This window comes from Lithobates pipiens, unplaced genomic scaffold, assembly GCF_037356315.1.
Source record: "Lithobates pipiens isolate NorthernLeopardFrog02 unplaced genomic scaffold, aLitPip1_a1.2 Scaffold_10, whole genome shotgun sequence".
NCBI classification, from domain to species: Eukaryota; Metazoa; Chordata; class Amphibia; order Anura; family Ranidae; genus Lithobates; species Lithobates pipiens.
This window is the reverse complement of record NW_027507686.1, coordinates 100574942-100597285: the sequence shown is the minus strand read 5'-3', so window position 1 is coordinate 100597285 and position 22344 is coordinate 100574942. Positions and strand designations below refer to the sequence as shown.

Here is a 22344-nt window from a genome sequence, read left to right as displayed (position 1 = left end):
GTCAGTTAAAGCGATGCAGTGCCGAATCGCAAAAAGTGGTCTGGTCTTTGGCCAGTAAAATGGTCCGGGGCTGAAGTGGTTAAAGTTGGCACTCTTTTTTTGTTTAAAGTGCAAATAATAAAAACCGCAGAGGTGATCAAATACCACCAAAAGAAAGCTCTATTTGTGGGAAAAAATTTATTTGGGTACAATGTTGCATGACCGCACAATGAAAACTGACCTGGGCAGGAAGGGATGAAAATGCCGGTAGTGTATTTCTTCCAAAAAAAATTGTATTTGAAAAACAGCTACATAAATACAGTGTGACGTAAAATATTGCAACAATTGGCATTTTATTCTCTAGGGTCTCTGCTAAAAAAAAAAAAAAAAATTATATATATAGTGTCAAAAAAGGTTTAGGCATGAAGGGGTTAATAATATCAGCTCCCAGCTTGAAACAATGGGAAAGAAGTGAGAAATCTTCATAGTGTAAGACTTTTCTTTTTAAGAAAAAATAAAAAAAACACATTCACCAAAAAACTTACATTATCTCTGCTCTGTCCTCAGGATCAGCCTCATGGGGTGACAGTCTGCTCCCCCGCAGCCTCTCGTTTGTTCTCTTCCTGTGGTCAGGCTAGGGAATTTTTTGCGCCCAGGAATTGCTATTAGGCCACCGGGACTACATGTCCCACAATGCTTTGCAGCTGCTGGAGGCTCTGATGGGCTCCCTCCCTCTACCAATGAGGAAGCAGGGGAGGGAACAGAGTGGGCGGACGCTCACACAGGCTGCAGTGTTCGGAGGAGAGGAGGGGGGGGGAATCCCCCACACGAACTGACAGGTCAGGTTGTCTCTCACTCCACTGTCAGTGGATTAGTGTGAGTGCGACCGACGGGAGGTGCAGGAACAGAGCGGCCTCCACTACATAAGTGAGTGTGAGTGTCTCTTGAGTTTCCGTGCCCCTCCCTCTGCCTCAGCTTGCAGCCCCTGCCCTGACCCGAAAAGGAAAAAAAATCGTGAGCAGTGGCCGCCAGCCATTATGCATATATTGTTAGGGCAGCCTAGGGGGAAATTGCCACCCTGCCCCCCGGCCCAGCCCGCCCCTGTAGACCGCCAAGGACCGGTGGACCTAAACTGCAGCCTGCAGTACACTGCACCCAAAGGTGATATCCTCTTGCCCTCTGACATCCACCTGATAGAATCTGGTGAATGTGTGGACTGATGACCAAGTTGCAGCCTTACAGATCTGAGCCAGGGAGGCCTGGTGATGCACTGCCCAAGAAGCACTTACAGCCCTAGTTGAGTGCGCTTTCACTTGAAAAGGAGGGATCTTCCCTTTAACACTATAGGCCTGAGAAATAATCTGTCTAATCCACCTTGAGAGAGTGGATTTTGATGCCTCCTGGCCCTTCCTAGGGCCTTCCGGCAAAATAAATAAGCAATCAGTTTTCCTTATCTGAGCAGTTGCCTGATGATAGATACTGATTGCCCTTACCACATGCAAAGTGTGCAAAGATTCTTATTCTGCGGACTGTGGGTCCGGAAAAAAGGATGGTAGGATTACATCTTGATTCAAATGGAATCCTGAAACCACCTTAGGCAGAAAGGACCTGTTGGGACGCATTACCACCCGGTCCTTATGAATAATTAGATACGGCTCTTTGCTGGAGAGAGCTGCTAGTTCTGACACTCTTCTAGTCGTGGATATGGCTACCAAGAAAACCAATTTTTTAGTCAAAAGAACTAACGAAGCCTGATGCAAAGGTTCAAAAGGTTGCCCCTGCAAAGCTGAGAAAACCAAATTCAGAACCCATGAGCACACCGGAGGTTTGACTGGCGGCCTTATCCGCATAGCCCCCTGGATGAAAGCCTGCACCAGGGAATGCGATGCAAGTGGCTTCTGAAAAAACACTGACAAGGCCGAAATCTGCACCTTGATAGTGCTTACGGCCAAATTCATTTCTAGGCCTGACTGGAGGAAGGCCAAGATCCTGCTAATGACATACTTTCTAGGATGCCATTCCCTGAGTTCACACCAGGAAACATATGCCCTCCAGATTTTGTAGTAAATAAGCCTGGAGGCCGGCTTTCTGGCATTGACCAGAGTAGAAAGGACTGGCCCCCAAAGCCCACGGTCTCTCAGAATGTGGGTCTCAGCAGCCAAACCGTCAAATTCAGACTGTGTAAAGCAGGATGGTAAATTGGACCATGTGAGAGCAGATCTGGCCGGAGAGGGAGGATCCACGGCCTGCCTACTGCCAACTTCATGATCTCTGCGTACCACGGTCGCCTGGGCCAAGCCGGGGCTACCAAAAGAACCAACTTTGTCTCCCTCTTGACTCTTCCCAGGAACCGCGACAGAAGCGGACACGGGGGGAAGGCATAAATCAAATTGTACTTATCCCAGGGAACTGTCAGAGCATCCGACCCCTGAGCGAGTGTATCTCTTGTCCTTGACACGACCTTGTCCAGTTTTCTGTTGAACCTGGACGCAAACAGATCTACGTCTGGAGTACCCCACCTGCGACATATGTTCCAAAATACGGCGCGGTGCAGATCCCATTCTTCTGGGCACAACTGCTGGTGGCTCAGAAAATCCGCCTGCCAATTTTCCACTCCTGGAATGAAGACTGCAGAAAGGCATGGTACATGCCTTTCTGCCCAGACAAGTATGCGATTCACCTCTTTTTGAGCAACCAGACTCCTGGTACCGCCCTGGTGATTGATATAGGCCACTGCAGTGGCATTGTCAGACTGAACCCGAACAGGGAGACCCCGTAGTCTGAAAGACCAGTTTATGAGAGCCATATAAACTGCCCGGATCTCCAAGACATTTATGGGCAATAGATTCTCGATCGCAGACCATTTCCCCTGCGAGCACGTCTCCTCCAACACTGCTCCCCAGCCTGTCAGGCTGGCATCTGTCGTAATAATCTTCCATGGAAGAGGAAGAAAAGTTTTGCTTTTCAGCGAATTCTCGTTTGTAACCACCAGACGACACTCTTGCGTGTCCCTGGGGATAGACGCATAGGAAGATCCAACGACTGGGGCTTCCTGTTCCAAGCCGCAAGGATGCATCTTTGCAGAGGCCTTCAGTGGAACTGGGCGAATGGAACGGCCTCGAAGGAGGCGACCATTTTCCCTAACAGTCTCATGCACAACCGAATGGGGGAAGATCATCTGCCCAGAATTAGGCGCACCAGATCCCCAATGGCCAAGGCTTTTGGCCTTGGTAGAAACACCTTGCCCTGAGCGGTGTCGATAACCATACCCAGGTATTCCAACCTGGTAGCAGGCTGTAGGGATGACTTTTTATAATCCAACCTAGACGTTCCAGGTGTTCTAGCGTTCTGGTAACACCGTGGTTCAGGAGCGCTACTGTTTTCTCTATGAGAAGCAAATCATCTAGATAAGCCACATGACACACAAAAATTGGCACATGGAGATATGCATCCTTGATGTCTATTGATGCCATAAACTCTCCCCCTTGCAGGGAGGAGACCACAGTGCGAATTGACTGCATTCGGAAGGACTGGATGCGTAAAAAACTGTTCAGATCCTTCAGATCCTGGATAGGTCTGACACTTCCATTTGGCTTTGGAACAGTGAAGAGATGCGAGTAAAACCCTGAACCCTGTTCTTTTGGGTCCACTTCTACTATCACCCCCTGGGATAGTAAGTGATCTAAGGCCAGAAATAGCGGTCTTTGCTTTACTGGGTCCCTGGGGATCCTTGACCTTAGAAAGCGAGAAGGTGGAATCTCCTGAAACTCCAGCTTGTAGCCCAGAGATACCGAAGAGACCACCCACTTGTCCCGGATCTCTTCCCGCCAGGCTTCCGCAAACTGCAGGAGCCTTCCTCCCACTCGGCCGAGCGGGGGCGCCCCTTCTCAAGGAAGCTTTTGGGCTCTGCTTGGCAGGCTTTTGCCCCCCGGATTTCTTCTGCGCCTGGGCCCGGCCTTGAGCCTTTCCTGTAGAGGGGGGTTGAGAAGACCGTCGCCACTGCTTAGAGCTTGATGCTCCGGGAGAGAGAGAACGCCTAAATGATGGACGTTTTGACTGCAAGGAGAGTAGATTTACCCCATGAAATTTTTTGGACGAATTTGTCTAATTCTTCTCCAAACAAACTTTCCCCTTTAAACGGGAACCCAATCAAATGCTTCTTGCATGATAGCTCAGCTGTCCAATTCTTTAGCCATAGGGCCCTTCACATGTGTACCAACAGGAGAGACAAACGAGATGCTTGTTGGACAGAATCCAAAATCGCATCAATCATGAAACACAGAATTTGAGGTATTTCTGCATAATTCTCCACTTCCTCACTGGGAAGGAGGCCAAGCATCTGCTTAACCTGTTCCTTGAGGAACTGACACAACCCCACAGCTGCGACTGTAGGTTGCACTACAGCGCCAGTCATGGAAAAGGAGGCTTTTAATAATGTTTCCAGCTTTTTATCAGTTGGATCTTTAAATACCTGAGCATTATCCAAAGGACAGGTCAGGTTTCTATTCACGCAAGAAACAGCCGTATCGACAGATGGGACCTCCCATTTCTTGGTGAAACTTTCCTCCAGAGAATAAAGCATAGAAAACCTTTTAGGAGGAGCAAACAGTTTATCGGGATGTTCCCAATCCTCATGCAACAATTTATCCATTAAGGGATGAATTGGAAAGGAAAAGGCAGTCTGTGGGATTTTCCTGACTCCCAGGGAAGAAACAGAGGACGTAGCGATCTCAGCAGCAGACATTCTGAATGTGGTACGCACCAATTCAGTATAATACTGCACCTGTTTTCTGAGCGCCTTGGAGGAGGGGACTCTCTCCTCTTCCTCTGGTTCATCCAACTGCTCAAGATCCCTGTCCCAAGCTAGGGATCTCTCCTCATTGTCAGAAGTGTCATCTGAAAGAGGAATCTCAGCAGAGGGAGGGGGTCTACCCCTTTTCCTGCTGTCTTTCAGGGAAGCTGAAACAATATGTTTCTCCCTTCAAAACCCTCCAATGTAGCCCTAAGGGAGTCCTCAGTGACGTATATCGGGGCTGAAATATTAGGAGAGGCTGCAAAACCTGACAGGGGCACTGACTCATCCTGTGAGGCTGGCTCCAGTCTTGCAGGAGGGGGGTGGTAACCTACAGGCATTTTTATAACCCCCTAGACCTAGGAAGTGACTTACCAGTGCCCTTGTATATCAAGAGGCTTCCGCGCTCTATGGCAAATAAGGTCAGAAGGCAAAATAACAACAGGAGCAGCAATCACTGTATGAGTTGGCTCTCAATGCTATATATACTTAAAACAGGGGGGGTTGTGTTGCGCTACCTTGAAAACCAAATAATATGAAAAATAAAAATAAATCATTAATACTAGCAAAAACGAGTATCGGTGCAACTGAGTTTGTAAACTAAAACAGTGCCAAGTGCTTAAAAGTTATATGAAAAGTGCATACATGCATTTATACATAAATTAACTATTTAAAGGTGTCTCTGTGCATCATCCAGGTGTCAAAAATTCAGGGTACATTGCTAAATGCAATAAAACACATATCACCAAATAAAAAAAAAAAAAAAAAAACAGTGTAAAATTGCAGTGTATATAAAATTAATTAAAACACGCAAAAAATAGACTAATTCCAACGGGAATCAATAGCAGCAAATTAGTGAGTTACGATAACATCAGTGAATCACACTAAAGTGTCCCATACATAGTCCAATCGTGCAATTTGAATGCAATAATCACAATCCAAAAATTAAAGTGCAATGTGCCAAACCAACTCTCTTCTGGTGATATTCCGTGCCAGTGATGCTTATGCTATATAATTACCTCGCAGCTGCAAGGTATGCAGCGAGAAACAAAGCAACTAAATTACAGAGAATGATCAAAGGGATGGCTGCAGAGCGGACTTCTGGAGATACCACAAACTCCTCCGATTTCCTCGTGGGTTATAAATGACAGGCAAGCTCAAAGGGATAAGTCAGAAAGGTCCACCATGGTGTAGTATTTCAAACCAACACTTTTATTTAAGATAAAACTTGTCTACTCACAAGAAAAACGGAACAGTACACAGTTATAACAATGGACCGGCGAGCGCCTTGCTCGGATGTAAACGTCACTTCCGGTTTCCTACGCGTTACGTCATCCAATGACTTCAACTGGGATCCCAGTTCTCATCTGATCTCAGAGGCTAAACAGGGTCGGGCCTTGTTAATACCCGGATGGGGGACCACCTGGGAATACTAGGTGTGGTAGACTTCTTCTTATGTTGTTGGCGTTGACTTGTTTTTTTTGTTTCCCAAGGTGACCATCTGGGCGTTTGTCAAGAGGGTGAAAAAGTGCCTGAAGAGATTGCCTACGGGCACATCACCCTGAAAGCACCCGATCTCGTTTGATGTTGGAGGCTAAGAAGAGTCAGGCCTGGTTAGTACCTGGATGGGAGACCACCTGGGAATACCAGTTATTGTAGGCTTCTTTTTATGTTGTTGGCGTTGATTTGTTTGTTTTTTTTCACTTGTTTCCCAAGGTGACCATCTTGGCATTTGTCAAGAGGGTTGAGAGTGCCCAAAGAGATCGCTTACAGCAGCAACACCCTGAAAGAGCCCTATCTCTTCTCATCTCTGAGGCTAAGAAGGGTTGGGCCTAGATAGTACCTGGATGGGAGACCGCCTGGGAATACCAGGTGTCGTAGGCTTCTTTTTATGTTGTTGGCGTTGACCTGTTTTTTTTTCGCTTGTTTCCCAAGGTGACCATCTTGGTGTTTGTCAAGAGGGTTGAGAGTGCCTGAAGAGATTGCCTATGGCCACATCACTCTGAAAGCACCCAATCTCATCTGATCTTGGAGGCTAAGAAGAGTCAGGCCTGGTTAGTACCTGGATGGGAGACCACCTGGGAATACCAGTTATTGTAGGCTTCTTTTTATGTTGTTGGCGTTGATTCGTTTGTTTTTTTCACTTGTTTCCCAAGGTGACCATCTTGGCATTTGTCAAGAGAGTTGAGAGTGCCCAAAGAGATCACTTACAGCAGCAACACCCTGAAAGAGCCCTATCTCTTCTCATCTCTGAGGCTAAGAAGGGTTGGGCCTAGATAGTACCTGGATAGGAGATGGCGTTGGAATACCAGGTGCCGTATTCTTCTTTTTATGTTGTTGACATTGACCTGTTTTTTTTTCGCTTGTATCTCAAGGTGATTTGTCAAGAGGGTTCAGAGTGCCCAAAGAGATTGCCTATGGGCACATAACCCTGAAAGCGCACAATCTCTTCTGATCTCAGAGGCTAAACAGGGTTGGGCCTTGCTAGTACCTGGATTGGAGACCACCTGGGAATACTAGGTGCCGTAGGCTTCTTTTTATGTTGTTGGCATTGACTTGTTTTTGTTTCGCTTGTTTCCCAAGGTGACCATCTTGGTGTTTGTCAAGAGGGTTGAGAGTGCCTGAAGAGATCGCCTACAGCCCCATCACCTTGAAAGTGCCCGATCGTGTCTGATCTCTGAGGCTAAGCATTGTCGGGCCTGATTAGTAACTGGATGGAAGACCGACTGGGAATACCAGGTGCCGCATGCTTATTTTTATGTTGTTGGCGTTGACTTGTTTTTGTTTTGTTTGTTTACCAAGGTGACCATCTTGTTGTTTGTCAAGAGGGTTGAGAGTGCCTGAAGAGTTCGCCTATGGCCACATAACCCTGAAAGCACCAGATCTCGTCTGATCTCAGAGACTAAACAGGGTCAGGCCTTGTTAATACCCGGATGGGAGGCCACCTGGGAATACTAGGTGCTGTAGACTTCTTCTTATGTTATAGAAACAATATGGTCCAACCTATCCAGTGACACCGTGCAGAGATAGGCACATCATCTCCTAATAAATATGAAAATTACAAAACGGGGAAGGGGGATGGGAAGGGGAAACAAGGGAGATTTTTAAGCGGTGCAATTATAAACACTAATAGAACGAAATATAATAAAAATTAATTTATTCATATACATTAAAAAGCACTATAGTGTCAAATATAGTACGTAGAAATACAAAGAACAATGTACGCATTTTTACTGGACTAGAGGGATCCCGGAAATGCAAGTTGAAAGACTGATAGCACTCGTTCCCAACATGTTTCGCAACAAGCTTCTTCAGGGGAATGTGCAACTAACGATAAATATAATATAGAATTAATATACAAAGTAACATAAATCTACAATGTAATTACAAAGATACATAGATAAATATAGATATATATAGCAACCCAGGCATATGTGATCTAAACAAAATGGCGCTTACCACCTATCGACCAGCAACCGCAAACCAGGAATCAACACTAGATGAAGATATGTGCAACCGGCGTCACCGGTGTCACCGGCGTCACCGGCGTCTGACGTCACCGGCTCGATGCGGACATTCTGGAGAGAACACCGCGCATGTGCAGAGCCAGTTACGCCGACTGCCAGACTACATTTCCCATCATGCCACTAAGCTGGAGGTGGAGCTTCCAGCTGGGCAGTTGCCAACAGGGTTAACAATAGAGAGATGGCCATAATGGGTCTCTGGTGTTATAGAGACGGAAGTAGACAAGCCTGTATGCAAACTAGCCCTATCCCCATAATAGGGGTAACAGCCAGTGATCCACCATAACGGGTGTCCCCAAAGTCAATGACTCAAGAGGCACCCTGGGTGTCCGTATGCCCCCCAACCAAAAGGAAAAGGCTAATGGACCCACTGATTTGTCCCAGCGATGCAAAAAAAAAGGTATCGATTAATCCCGGACACGGCGCTAGCGATCTGTGGAGCGCCGCCCTGTGAACGAGAGTCATAGTGAACAACAGAGATCCCAATGTTTGTGCAGCATGATCCGCGAACACAGATACAAACAAACCAGGGTACCATGATAACTAGTTTATTATTAGACACAAAAGGAGAAAAAAATATCAATTATAATTACAGCAATGATCAAGTCAATTCATATGGTGTTATAACAAATCCAATAATGAAATAATAAAAAAAAAAAAAAAAGGGGGAATGGGGGGAGGGGAGGAGGGGGAGAAAAAAAGAAGGAAATTTCTTCATCTAAGTCCTGTTGTCAGGGAAAACCCAGAATGGGGGTTAGGGGAAAAAGTGGAAAAGAACACTGTTATAAAAATGATCTAAAACTGATATTTTCATTGAACCCCGGGTACTGGGTATCTTTTAAAGTGAAAATCCATTTGGCCTCGGTTTGTAAAAGAAACTTGTCAACAGAACCACCTCGTGAATTCAAGGGTATATGTGCCAAAGCTGTAAAACGAATCCAATCAGGGTCAAAGGAATGGTAAGTCCCAATATGCCTACTTATGGCTGTGACTTATTTAGTATAGGTTTAATATAATCCTTAATGCGGATTGAAAACAGTCGTTTAGTCTTACCAACATAGAAGCCTCCGCATCGGCATTGCGCTAGAAATACGATGCCGGGGGTGGAACACGTAACATGAAACTTAGGAAAAAAACAACTACCATTGGGTAGTTTCACTTTACAAGAGTTATTAATATACGGACACGTGTCGCATTGACCACAGGAATATGTGCCGAATTGTTTCAAAGAAGTGGATAATGGATTGTCAATAAAATGACTTTTAACTAAACAATCTTTTAGAGATTGTGATCTCTTAAAAGTAATTGCAGGTGAGTCAGTTATGTATTGATTTACAATAGGGTCGGCCTGTAATAAAGGCCAAAATTGTTGCACGATGGTCCGAAAGCATTTTGTTTGTTTACCAAGGTGACCATCTTGGTGTTTGTCAAGAGGGTTGAGAGTGCCTGAAGAGATTGCCTATGGCCACATCACTCTGAAAGCACCCAATCTCGTCTGATCTTGGAGGCTAAGAAGAGTCAGGCCTGGTTAGTACCTGGATGGGAGACCACCTGGGAATACCAGTTATTGTAGGCTTCTTTTTATGTTGTTGACATTGATTCGTTTATTTTTTTTCGCTGGGCACATCACCCTGAAAGCACCCAATCTCCTCTGATCTCAGAGGCTAGAAAGGGTCGCGCCTTGTTAATACCTGGATGGGAGACCACCTGGGAATACTAGGTGCTGTAGGCTTCTTTTTATATTGTTGGCGTTGACTTGTTTTTTTTGTTTGTTTCCCAAGGTGACCATCTTGGCGTTAGTCAAGAGGGTTGAGAGTGCCTGAAGAAATCTCCTACGGCCACATCACCCTGAAAGAGCCCAATCTCATGTGATCTGAGAGGTTAAGCAGGGTTGGGACCAGTTTAGTACTTGGATGGGAGACCGCCTGGGATTTCCAGATGCCGTAGTCTTCTTTTTTTTTTTTTTCACATCAATAGCATTTATTGAAAATAAAGGTGAAACAATAACAGGAGTTATAACATTACAATTGCGTTTGGTGGTACATAAAAAATACTTTAAGAATCAGCGAAATCTTGTCCTCTTGGTACACCTATTTGCCAGAGGCTATAGCTTGTACAATAAAAGCTACTCGATCGTCTAAGGCAAACCCCCTTCGTCTAGTATTCTTAACCAGTGAGGAAAGAATGTGAGTAAGCTCGCAGGTGCCTAAACCGCCTGTACCATACAGCAAAATGAACTAATCCTCCAGATAAAATCTGTGATTAATAACTGAAAGAAAGATCATTCAGAGTTGAAGGGAGCAGAGAGGAAAGATAAAAGAGGAAAAGAGGAAAAAAGACAGAGAAGAAAAAAGAAAAAAAAAAACCAGAGAACAGAGGTGAGTAGTCTATGCAAGTATACCATGCCTCAGATGGTCTGGAGGATATCGGCATGTCTCTTAGAATATCTGAACACTACCCAAGGTGTTCAGGTGTCATGAAATTGGTCCACCACCTCATGGGCCTGAGCCACCGTTTCTTCCATTGCATAGGTATCAGCTACCTTAATCAACCATTCTTTCACCGTGGGGACTCTGGGGGAACGCCAGTGCAGCGGCACCAGTGCTTTAGCAGCATTCAGCAGATGTTTGAGCAACGAATTTTTATACCTCTTCCGAGGTATGTCGGTGATGTGCAGGAGACAACAAGCCACGTCCAATGTAATGGAGGTACGTGTCATTTGAGTGATTAATGATCTCACCTCATCCCAGTAGGGAGTTAACTTGGGGCAGCTCCACCAGATATGTGTAAGTGTCCCCACATCGCTTTGGCATCTCCAACACATCTCCGACACCTGTGGGAACCATCTGTGAAGTTTGTCTGGAGTGTGGTACCATTTTATCAGTAGTTTGTAGCATAACTCTTGGGTGGAAGCGCTAATTGAACATTTATGGGCCAATGCACAAGCGTCCCCCCACTGCGAGTCCGTAATATTTCTTTGGAGTTCCAGAGACCACTTAATCTTACAGTTGTCCTCAGAGTGCTTAGTTAGATTCTGCAGCCAGGAATACGCTACAGAGGTAGTCTTAATCTGTCACTCACCAGACGCACAGACCGACTCAAAATCCGTCAAGGGTCTATGAAATGCTTCCTTATGTCTCGGGGAATTAACAAAGCTCCTGAGTACGAAGTACGTCCAAAGGGGGATTTTGGGGGCTTCCCAGTCTCTCCTAAGTGTGTTCAGGTCTTTCATTCTGCCATGGGTGAAACAGTCCTTCACCAGCCTCGGGGCTTCGGAAGTCGCGTTATAGAAGAAAGTGTTTCCCGTCCCCGGAATAAAGTCCGGGTTGTCTCGTAGTGGAGTCAGGGGGCCATATGGGGTTGTTACAGCAAAATATTTTGTCGTCGCGTGTAGCAGTGCCAGTGTTGTCTCAGTCAGGGGGTTCAGGCTAATCTCTTCTTTTAGTCTGTTCAGGGGAATCAATGGAGAGAATCTTAATCTATTCTCAGACAGCATGTCTTCCAATCCCACCCAGTCCTTATCGCTCTTATGGCATTGCCAATCGACTATCCTGGTCAGGTGGGCCGCTAACTGGTATTTCTTGAAGTCCGGAAGCCCCAGCCCTCCCTTGACCTTGGGTTTCGTCAGAAGGGCGAATCTAATCCTCGCCCTCTTTTTGTTCCATAAGAAATTCAACACCAGTGAATTTAATTTATGGAAGAAGCTTCTCGGAATCCGGACCGGTAGCGTCCTGAATAGGTAAATCAGTCTAGGTAATATTGACATCTTCAGAATAGCGGCCCGTCCAAACCAGGAGAACCACCGCGCACCCCATGAACGCAAGTCTTCTTCAATTGTTTTTAGCAACGGGGGAAAGTTAAGATCAAAAACTTTACCAATGTCTGGCGCCACCCACACCCCTAGGTATTTAAGCGCTACCTTCTCCCAGCGGAACGGGCAGTTCCCTTCAAATCTAGTTAGGTCTTCAGGGTTTAAGTTTATATTTAAAGCTTCAGATTTGGAGAAGTTGATTTTTAAATTTGATATGTAACCAAAGTTCGTAAAGGCCTTAAGTAAATTGGGGATCGGCGTGTGTGGGTCCACTAGGTAAAACATCAGGTCATTGGCGTAAGCCGCTACTTTAAACTCCCTATCTCGAACCCTGAACCCTCTGATCGAGTCCTCCCCTTTGATCGTTCTAATAAACGGCTCAAGGGAGAGTATGAATAAAAGTGGGGACAGGGGGCATCCCTGTCTGGTCCCATTTGCGATAGTCACCGGATCCGACAAGGAACCATTAACCCTGACTCTAGCCAAGGGATTTTGGTATATCGCCGAGAGCCACGACATCATCCGCTCTCCCATTCCTACCCATCTGCATGAGGCCAGCATGTAATCCCACGCAACTCGGTCGAAGGCCTTCTCCGCATCCGTGGACAGGAGAAGGCCTCCGAGCTGCCCTGCACGAGCGGCCTGAGTCAGCAGAAGCGTTTTAATAATGTTGTCTTTTTCCTCCCTCCCCTGCATGAAGCCTACCTGCTCCGGACCAATCAGGTCCGATAGTAGGGGGCACAGTCTGCAAGCTAGGATTTTTGTCAGTATTTTTAGATCTAAATTTAGTAGCGATATCGGCCTGTAGCTCGAGCATAGGGAAGGGTCTTTATTGGGTTTGGGCAGCACCGCTATATGTGCTGATAGGAAGTCGGGGGTGACCTGTCTGGGTATGGACAGGGAGTTCAAGGCTTTCTTAAGGGGAACCGAAAGGATATTCAGGAATGTTTTATAATAAATGGCCATGTAGCCATCTGGCCCAGGGCTCTTCCCAGTCTTCAGTTCGTTAACAGCCCTTTTAATCTCTTCATCAGAAATCTGTTCGTCAAGGAGAGCTAGGTCTTGGTCCCCAAGAGATGGGAGTCCACTTTTTAGTAAGAAGTCCGTGATAATTTGGGATCTGTTGCCGTCCAGGTCGGGTGGTCTATGTTGTGGGGTAGGTTATATAACCCCATATAGTAGTCGTGAAAGTGTGCAGCTATAGTTTCGTTGTTGACCGCTAAGGAACCGTCCGCATTCCGAATCCCATTGATGGTCTGTCCTGAGTGGTGTTCCCGAAGGGCTGTGGCAAGCAGTCGGCCAGATTTGTTGCCCCCTTCATAATAAATATTTTTTTTGAAAAATAACATACGTTTGGATTTAATGAGAAGCAAGTCATGTAGGTGTTTCCTGGTTTCCAACAAGTCTGTGGCCGTTCGTTCGCATAGTGTGCGTTTGTGCAAAGTTTCAAGTCTATTTATTTTTTCCAATAGGCCCCTCGTCTCCTCTTCCTGAGCTCGCTTGCGTCTCAAACCTAATTTGATTAGTACCCCCCTAACAGTGCATTTATGTGCTTCCCAGAGTACCAGTGGGTCCGTGTCGGGTAAGTCGTTGGTCAAGAAATATTATTTAATCGCTTCCTCAATTTGAGGTAGAGTGTGGGGGTCTGTCAGGAGGGATGAATTTAATCTCCAGGTGTCGGATTTCTGTCTATGCAAATTAAGGTCCAGGGTCACCGCTATTGGAGCATGGTCTGAGATAACTTGTGTGCCTATTTTGGCGGCACTGATGACTGATAAATCGCGTTGGGACACAAACAGGTAATCTATGCGGGAATATTTTTTATGAGGTGCAGAGAAGTGTGTGTAGTCTCTACCCTCTGGATTCAATAAACGCCACGAATCTACGAGTTGTAAGGATTGCAGAAGCTTCTTGATCTGTCTCAGTACCTGAAACTGGACACATGACTTCCCCGTCGAGGTATCCGCTAGTGGGTCTAAGGGGATATTAAAATCCCCGCCCAAAATGATGCAACCTGACACGAAACCCTGTAATTCCTGCATTAGTTTTTTGCAAAATTGTAAGTGGTTCCTATTGGGAAAGTAAGTGTTGGCCAGGGTAAGAGGCCTGCCCTTGTAGGAGCCTTTTAGGAAAATATAACGTCCCCCCGGGTCGGAGACCGTCTCGGATACTTCAAATGGAGTATCTTTACCCAGAAGAATTGAAACCCCCTTTGTCTTGGATAAGGGATTAGTAGCATGGAAAGCTCTTTTAAAGAATCTATTAGTCAGTCTGTGCGTCTGGCGCGAGAGAAAATGCGTCTCCTGAAGGAAAACGCATTGTGGCCTACCTTTTTGCAGTTCTCTGAGGACCGTGGTTCTTTTTTCCGGAATGTTCAATCCCTGTATATTGTGGGAGACCACCAGGGGCGTGGAGCCCAACGTTGAGTATGCCATTCAAGAAATTCCTTAGGCCTATAACCCCAGGCTTGTGTTCAGACTGGTCTCGCCCTCTGTGGTCTGGAGATCTAGGAAATCAATAAAATAAAGGTAGAACTAAAAGAAAAAGAAAAGAAAAAAAAAACCCTCGGGTTATGGACAAAGTACGAAACTGTTGTACCCTTTAATAAAGCAAGTCAACGCGTGGGAGGTATTAGAATCTAGTAACAGATAGGAAAGAACAGTGGAGAAAGAAGGAGAGGGAGGAATGAATGAAGAGCTGAAAGGAATGAAAAAGAGGTAGGGAACAGCAGACAGAAGATAGCTGTCCCCGAGTGTAAGTGAACAGATATTTAACCTCTGTGAGCTGTACTCAGCCCACAGGATTACAAATTAGCCTCTCGCTGAATCCGGCAAAGCGCCCGATCCTGGAGGGCTTGGTAGGGTCGTGGGTCAGTCCAGAAAGCGTATCGCTTTTTCTGGAGTGCTGACCTGAATAAGCGACTAACCAGGACACTGTAAAAAAAAACAGAAAAATCAAAACAGAAGAAAATAAAGAACACAGTGTCTAAGAACAATCAATTAAACAGCACGCTGAAATGGGATAGAGAGTCAGCAATAATAAACCAATTATTTGTAAAAGAAAAAGCAAAAAAAAAAAGTCTGTCATCTTCGTTCTTCTTAACCTATAAAAGGAGAATACATTAAGGCCATCTAGGCAAGAGTCCGTGGGTCATCCTTCGTCTGACATTGTCTCCTCTGGGGTATGAACTTACATTACAATACCGGGTAGGGTCACGGCCACCTCTTGTTGGACCATCACTGCCCTGATAGAAGCTGTACAAAGTAATTGCTCACTGAGCACGAGGATAGACCAGTCTGTGGGTATGCTGGGGGCAAACAGTGAAGGAGATGCACACTAAAAAAGCCAGATGCACAGAGTTAGCCGGGAAACAAAGTTCATGCAATCCTCGAGGGGGCTGATGAGTGTGAAGCGTGTCCAAGCTTTACCCGCCTAAGACAGAAAGTGCAGCAATCCTCCCCCAGACTCCTGTGCCATGCCAAATCCTTCAAATAACTGGCTCTGCAAGGTTGCGCTCTAGGTACATGGACACAATAACACTGCTTGGGTAGTGGAAATTTCTAATATCGTCTTATCGAGTCATTACCTACCCACTAGTTGCACCCCAACCACAAAACAAGAGAGTTAGTATTTCACAGTATGAAAGGCGAGGTGTTCATTACCAGGGGTGGGCTAATGTGTGTCTTCCATAACATCAATCTCTAGCCCGCCCAAGACATACCCCTCGAAGCCATACGTTTTGCAGGGGTGACCCAAAGAATTCCCACGTAGAGCACACTGTGGGATAGAACAAATCAATCTAACCCTGGTCCCCCTCTCTAGCTCTAGAAGGGGCACGGCGGGAGTCAGGGGTTCCCATGGCTGAGTGATTCCCTGGGTTGTTCCTCATGTGCTTCGGGAGGTGTTTTTCCGGCGTTGAACAAGCTGAACCAGGGGGCTCCTGGGGCCCTACCGATGGCAAGAACTCCTGGTACCAGTCCGGTAGTGACAGTGGTTCTATGTGCAGGGCCTCGCAGAATTCCGGAAGGTCTTGCGGGGTACGCAGGGAAAGCTTCTTACCTCCGTGTGTGACTACCAAAGCGAATGGGAAGCGCCAGGTATAGCGAATCTCCCTCATCCTGAGGACATCTAATAGAGGGCGCAGGGCTCTCCTATTGCGCAGTGTGATTTGTGATAGGTCTTGGAAAAGCATGATGGCTGCTCCGTTAAAGACAATGCAGTCATTCCTCCTGGCTCTTCTCATTATATCCTCCTTAAGGGGGAAGCTCTGAAGACAGCAGATTATGTCCCTGGGGGGGGCAGAGTCCGGTCCCTTCGCTCTGAGTGCTCTGTGGGCCCGTACAAAATCTATGGCGGTGTCTTCCTGTCTATCCAAGAGGCTATTAAAAAGTCTTCGTAGAGCAGGGACTATTTGATCCGGTTCCACCGACTCTGGGATCCCCCGTACCCTAATGTTATTCCTCCTCCCCCTATTGTCCAGGTCCTCTAAATGACGGTTCATTTCTATGAAATGTGAAGAGTGGGCCACCGCCACTGATTCCAGTGCACGGATGTCTTTGTCTCTCCGTTTCCCTGCCGCCTCTGCTGCTGTGATATTCTCTGTGAGAACCAGCAGGTTGGTTTTTAAGTCCGTAATGGCCGCTGAAAATGTGGACTTAATGTCTGCAGCAAAGCCCGACATGTGGTCGTATGTGAGGGGTTTGGAGGAGTGAAAACGACTCCTACCTGTGTCCTCCGGAGCGGACTGAGAGTCCTCGCTAAAATCTTCCTCCTCGCCATGCGCCCGCGCCATCTTGTCTGGGCCGCCGGTCCTCAGCATGGATTGAGATTTGAAGATTTCGGTGATATTCCTGGCTGCTCCGCCACTTGGGTTCCGCCGGGCACTCGAGTGAGGGGTGAGCTGTGTTTTCTTGCCCATCTCGAGCTGCTGGTGTGGGACAGACTGTGCTTTTTGCCGACTCTCTCCCCGGAGCTCAGCTAGTGCGCCGCCATCCTCGCTGCTGGCCAAGCCACGCCCCCAGTCTTCTTTTTATGTTGTTGTCGTTGACCTATTTTTTTCCGCTTGTTCCCAAGGTGACCATCTTGGCGTTTGTCAAGAGAGTTGAGAGTGCTTGAAGATATTGTCTACGGCCACATCACCCTGAATCTGTTCCATCTCGTCTGATCTTGGAGGCTAAGCAGGTTCGGGCCTGGTTAATGCCTGGATGGGAGACCGCCTGGGAATACCAGGTGTCGTAGGCTTCTTTTTTTTTTCAAATATAATTTTTTCTCCAAACGGGAAGATGGTCCCCCGAGTACATAATGCAACAGAGAAATACAGAGCAAAAAGCAGCTGAACAATACTTGATACTGGTATATTTGCAACTGTGAGTCTGCCTTCCATCAATCATAATGATTCGAGGCACGGATGAAGTACTGTACCAAGATCCAGGGTCACACAAACCCCAGGTCCCTCCGGCATAATCCATCCAGAGGGGGGTGTGGGGCCGTCATTCCCAATTTTCCACTTTTTCCAAAAGAGAGAGGGGGTGGAGGGGGTGAGAGATAGGGGAGGAAGGCAGAAAAGAGAAGGGGTGAAAGATCAGGAAAGGAGAAGAGGGGACAAGACACGATGGCAGCCACTGCCCAAGGGGCCAGTCAAAGAAAGCTCAGAGCACTAAGGCGATAGCAGGCTACATCCTTCCAGCGAGAATATAAAGGTATTCCAGATGTCCCAGGTTTGTTTAAAAAATTCTTGTTTACCTTGTGATGTGAGTCCTCCATTTTTATTTTTTTTATTTTTTTTCAAATAACAATTTATTTGGTTTTCGTGGTCGCATAACAAAAGTAATAGCACAGGCATACAGCAGTGGTAACATGGCTTCCAAAACACAGGAGGCCCATTGTAAATAGACAGTGCAGAAGAATACAGTACCGGGAAATGCAGCGGGATCAGACCAACCGACCCAGGGTGCACAGCAGGACGGAAGACACCAAAAGTCAGTTATCCGTGCTGGAAACCAAAAGGCCACCCAGGGCCTGCTGCCTAGCTTATATGCCAAACTTAAAACAAAACAAGGACCATCAGTAGTATGAGCGAGAAGAGTGGAAAAGAGAAGAGGAGAGAGAAGGAAAGAAAGAGGGAAAGACATAGAAAAGGGAATAGAGTGCCAACGGTCCACATCACCATGTCCACACCGGTTCACCATCAGTCCTCCAGCAGCCGCCATCTCCCCCAGACCAGGTCATGCTCCTCAAGCCTGTCCCTCACCCTGGCAGTCATTTTCTCCATGAGCTCAACATCCTTGATCCTGGAGTAAAGGGCCTCCCTAGACGGGGGCAATGGATTTTTCCAGTTAAGGGCTATCAGGCAGCGGGCCGCTGTCAGGATGTGCCTAAGGAGCTTCCGGCCCGGCCTAGTCAGAGCGGGTTGGGACCGGCCCATCAAGAAAAATTTGGGGGAGTGGGGCACAGGAACGTCGAATAGACGCTGGAGCAGCCTACGAGTCGTAAGCCAGTATGGGGCAATCAGGGGACAGGCCCAGTAGATATGGAACAGGGAGCCCCGCTCCCTCAGACATCGCCAGCAGCGATCCGAGGTAGAGGGGTATATCCTGTGGAGAATATCCGGGGTCTGGTACCAGAAGAAAATAATTTTGTAGAAATTCTCTTTGTACAATGTACACAGAGAAGATTTGGCTGCCTGGCGCCACACCCCCTGCCAGGTCTCAAGGGGGAGCTCCTCACCCAATTCCCCCTCCCAGCGTTTCATGTAGGAGTGCTTCCCCTTCGTTTGAAAGTGGTATGCGTTGAGGACGCGATAAATGTCTGAAATCAACCCTCTGCGATTCCATCCTGCCAGGATTATCAGTTCAAAGGGAGAGGGCGGGGAGAACCGTAGGTGAGGGGCCCTAGATTGTGCAAAGTGCCTAATTTGTAGGTAGCTGTAGAACGTCTGATGGGGGAGGTCATGCTTAGCCTGGAGCTCCGAGAAGGACAACAGCCGTCGTGTTCTGGGGTCCACCAGGTGCCCCAAGTGGAACAGGTCACGCGAGGCCCAAGGCCAGGACATCTGGTGGGTCAAGCTGGTCGGTAGAGTCGGGTTGTAGAGGAAGGAGGTCAGTAGGGAGAACTCAGAGTGGAGACTGTGGTCGCGGGAGAGCTTCCGCCAGAGGAGACGAAGCTGGGCCATCAGCCCCAGTAGTCGACCCGAATCTATATCGAACTTCGCTTCCCATAAGAAACTGTTCGGGTGTACAGGAGCCAGCCAGATCTTTTCAATCTCTGACCATCTATTATAAGACTTCTGCGGAAACCTGGAGGCTATGGCCCGCAGCTGACCAGCCTGGTAGTAGCGGACTAAGTCGGGGAACGCCAAACCGCCGTCAGAGCGCAAGGCCGTCAGGACAGAGCTCGGGACCCGGTGTTTTCTGTAGTTCCATACGAATTTCAACAGATCCTTCTGGAGCCCGCGTAACTGTGCATACGGGACCGGGATTGGCAGTGCCTGGAACAGATACAGGAGCTTGGGGAGGATCACCATTTTAATAGACGTGATCCGTCCTATGAGTGATATGTGGTAGGCCTTCCATTTACGTAGTAATTCCCTAATCGCCCGAAAGAGAGGGGGGAAATTAGCCTGATATAGGGAGTGGAATGATGGCGTAAGGAGGACCCCCAAATATTTAAGGGAAGAGCTTTCCCATTTGTATGGGAAAGCGGCGCGTAGGCGGGTCGTCTCAGTCGCCCCCATGTTTAGTGGGAGGACCACCGATTTGGACGGGTTAATTTTGTAGCCGGAAAGTTCCCCATATCGGTCTAGCTTGGAGTGGAGGTTGGGGAGTGAGATCCCGGGCTGAGCCAAGGTGAGGATAACGTCATCTGCGAAGAGCGAAATCTTGAATTCCTTGCCCCTGACCGGGATCGCCCGAATATCGGGGTTGCTTCTAACGGCAGCCGCCAGAGGCTCCACACATAGAGCAAAAAGGAGAGGAGAGAGCGGACAGCCCTGGCGGGTGCCATTAGTGATAGAGAAAGTTGAGGACGTGGCGAAGGGGGTTTTAACCTGCGAGGAGGGGGTGGTGTAGAGGTGCCGCACCGCTCGCAGATATGGGCCCCGGAAGCCCATGCGGTGTAACGTGGCCTCCATAAAGGGCCAGCTGAGGCGGTCAAACGCCTTCTCGGCGTCTAAACTGAGAACCAAAGATCCTAGGTTATCCCTATTCGCCACGTCAATAAGATCAATGATCTTTCTAGTGTTATCCCCTGCCTGTCTCAAGGGGACAAATCCCACTTGATCCTTGTGTATTAGGGAAGGGAGGATTGTGTTAAGGCGATTCGCTAGCAGCTTCGTAAAAAATTTTAGGTTATAGGTCGGTAACTAGCGCAAACAGTCGGGTCTTTGTCTGGCTTGGGAATAAGGGAAATAAACGAGCCTAGCATGTCGGTCGGGACCGGGGTCTGTTGGAGAAAGGAGTTAAAAAGCTTGGTCATGTGCGGGCTTAAGAGGGGTATAAACGCCTTGTAGTATTCGTAGGGGAGCCCGTCTGGTCCCGAGGACTTGTGGGCAAGGAGGGTCCTCACAGTCTCCAAGAGCTCCTCTTCAGTGACAGAGGCGTTCAGTTCTCGGAGGTCCGCGTCTTGCAGTCGGGGTAGAACTATATTGTCCAAGTACTGGGTAATGCGGGCGGACTGGTCCGAGGTTGGGGGATTGTGGGGGATGTCCGGTCTGTTGTACAAGTCAGTATAATAGTCCGCGAACGCATCCACCATCGCTTGGGGGTGGGTCAAAAGGTCCCCCCCTTATTTTTAATTTGGGCGGGGGCAGAGGTCGCCGTACGGTCCGCCAGTTTCCGGGCCAATAGTGACTGTGCTTTGTTCCCTTTGTCATAGTACAGTTGTCGTAAGCAGACTAGAGCTTTCTCAACCGATCCCAACGCCAGGTCCCGAAGTGTCTGCCTAGTCTGGACGATTTGCTTAAGGGTGGGGACGGAGGGGGAGACCAAGAGACGGGCCTCAAGGGTCTTAAGTCGTTTTTCAGCCAGTAACCTGGCGGTCCGTGCGTCCCACTTTAAGGCTGAAGACAGAGCTATACAGCGCCCCCAGATGACAGCCTTGTGGGCGGCCCAGAGGGTAGTGAGGGAGACGTCTGGAGTGTCGTTCTCAACAAAATAGTGCCGGAGCGAAGACTCCAGCTCCGCCTTTGCCGGAGCATGCTGCAGGAGATAGTTATTCAGCCTCCAGGTGCAGGGCTTATAAAGGGGGGAGTCCAGTGCTAGAGTTAGAGTTATGGGGGCGTGATCTGACCAGGAGATGGGGAGTATATTTGCAGATTGGACCGCCCGCAGTGTCGCGTTGTTAACAAAAAGTGATCGATGCGCGAGTGTGTGCCGTGGGGAGCGGAGAAGAAGGTGTACTGGCGGTCTTGCGGGTGCAGAGCTCGCCAGGCGTCAAAAAGACCCCGCCTTCTGGTAATTTGGCGGAAGAGCCTGGAGTCTCTCAAGGTCCTAGCCTGAGGCATCCGGAGGCCCACTGCTAGGCGATCTCGGAGTGTGGACTGAGTAAGGTTAAAATCTCCCCCTATCACCAGGAGCCCGGGGGGCGTCTTAAACAAACGGGAAAACACCTTAGACAAGAATTTATGTTGATGGACATTGGGGGCATAGAGGACGCATAAGGTCAGTGCCTGCGTACGCCACAGACCACGGAGTATAATGTAGTGGCCCCGTGGATCTAGGTGCACGGAGGTACAAGTAAAGGGGACTCCCCGCCGGAAAAGAATGGCCACTCCCGCTCTCTTCCGTGGGTTGAAGGCCTGATAAACCTGAGGGAAATGCCTGGAGGCAAACGCAAAGGAGTCTCCCCGGTTGAAATGTGTCTCCTGAACCATTACTATATCCGCCCCCGCCTGTCGGAACTCCCTAAGTGCCAGGTGCCGCTTTTTGTTGGAGTTTAGGCCATGAACGTTAAGGGACAGGATCCTAGCCATGGTCAAGTAGGGGTGGAGCATAGGGCATACTTAGCTCGGTCCATTGGAGGCCCAGGTGCCTCGGGAGGAGCAGCGACCACTGGAGGAGATACGGCAACCGGGAGAACCACTGGCATAGCACTTCTGAGGAGGCAAGAAGAGGAAAAAGCCTAGAAAGAGAGGAAAAAAGAGAAACAAAAACACAGTACAAGATAAAAGAAAACATTATCAAGTAACAGGTCCGGAGGTCCTATAGGGACACCGGATCTGTACGGTTCCTTATCGACTCCCC

General features: G+C 48.0%; 5 pseudogenes; all 5 read left to right on the top strand.

Moving 5' to 3' along the window:
- The first annotated feature begins 6314 nt into the window (after window positions 1-6314).
- LOC143951405 (5S ribosomal RNA) lies at window positions 6315-6433 on the top strand (annotated as a pseudogene).
- A 322-nt stretch (window positions 6434-6755) lies between these two features.
- Window positions 6756-6874, top strand: LOC143954574 (5S ribosomal RNA; annotated as a pseudogene).
- A 748-nt stretch (window positions 6875-7622) lies between these two features.
- Window positions 7623-7741, top strand: LOC143948896 (5S ribosomal RNA; annotated as a pseudogene).
- Window positions 7742-9752: 2011 nt separating this feature from the next.
- On the top strand, window positions 9753-9871 carry LOC143955389 (5S ribosomal RNA; annotated as a pseudogene).
- A 7357-nt stretch (window positions 9872-17228) lies between these two features.
- On the top strand, window positions 17229-17347 carry LOC143953262 (5S ribosomal RNA; annotated as a pseudogene).
- Window positions 17348-22344: the final 4997 nt, after the last annotated feature.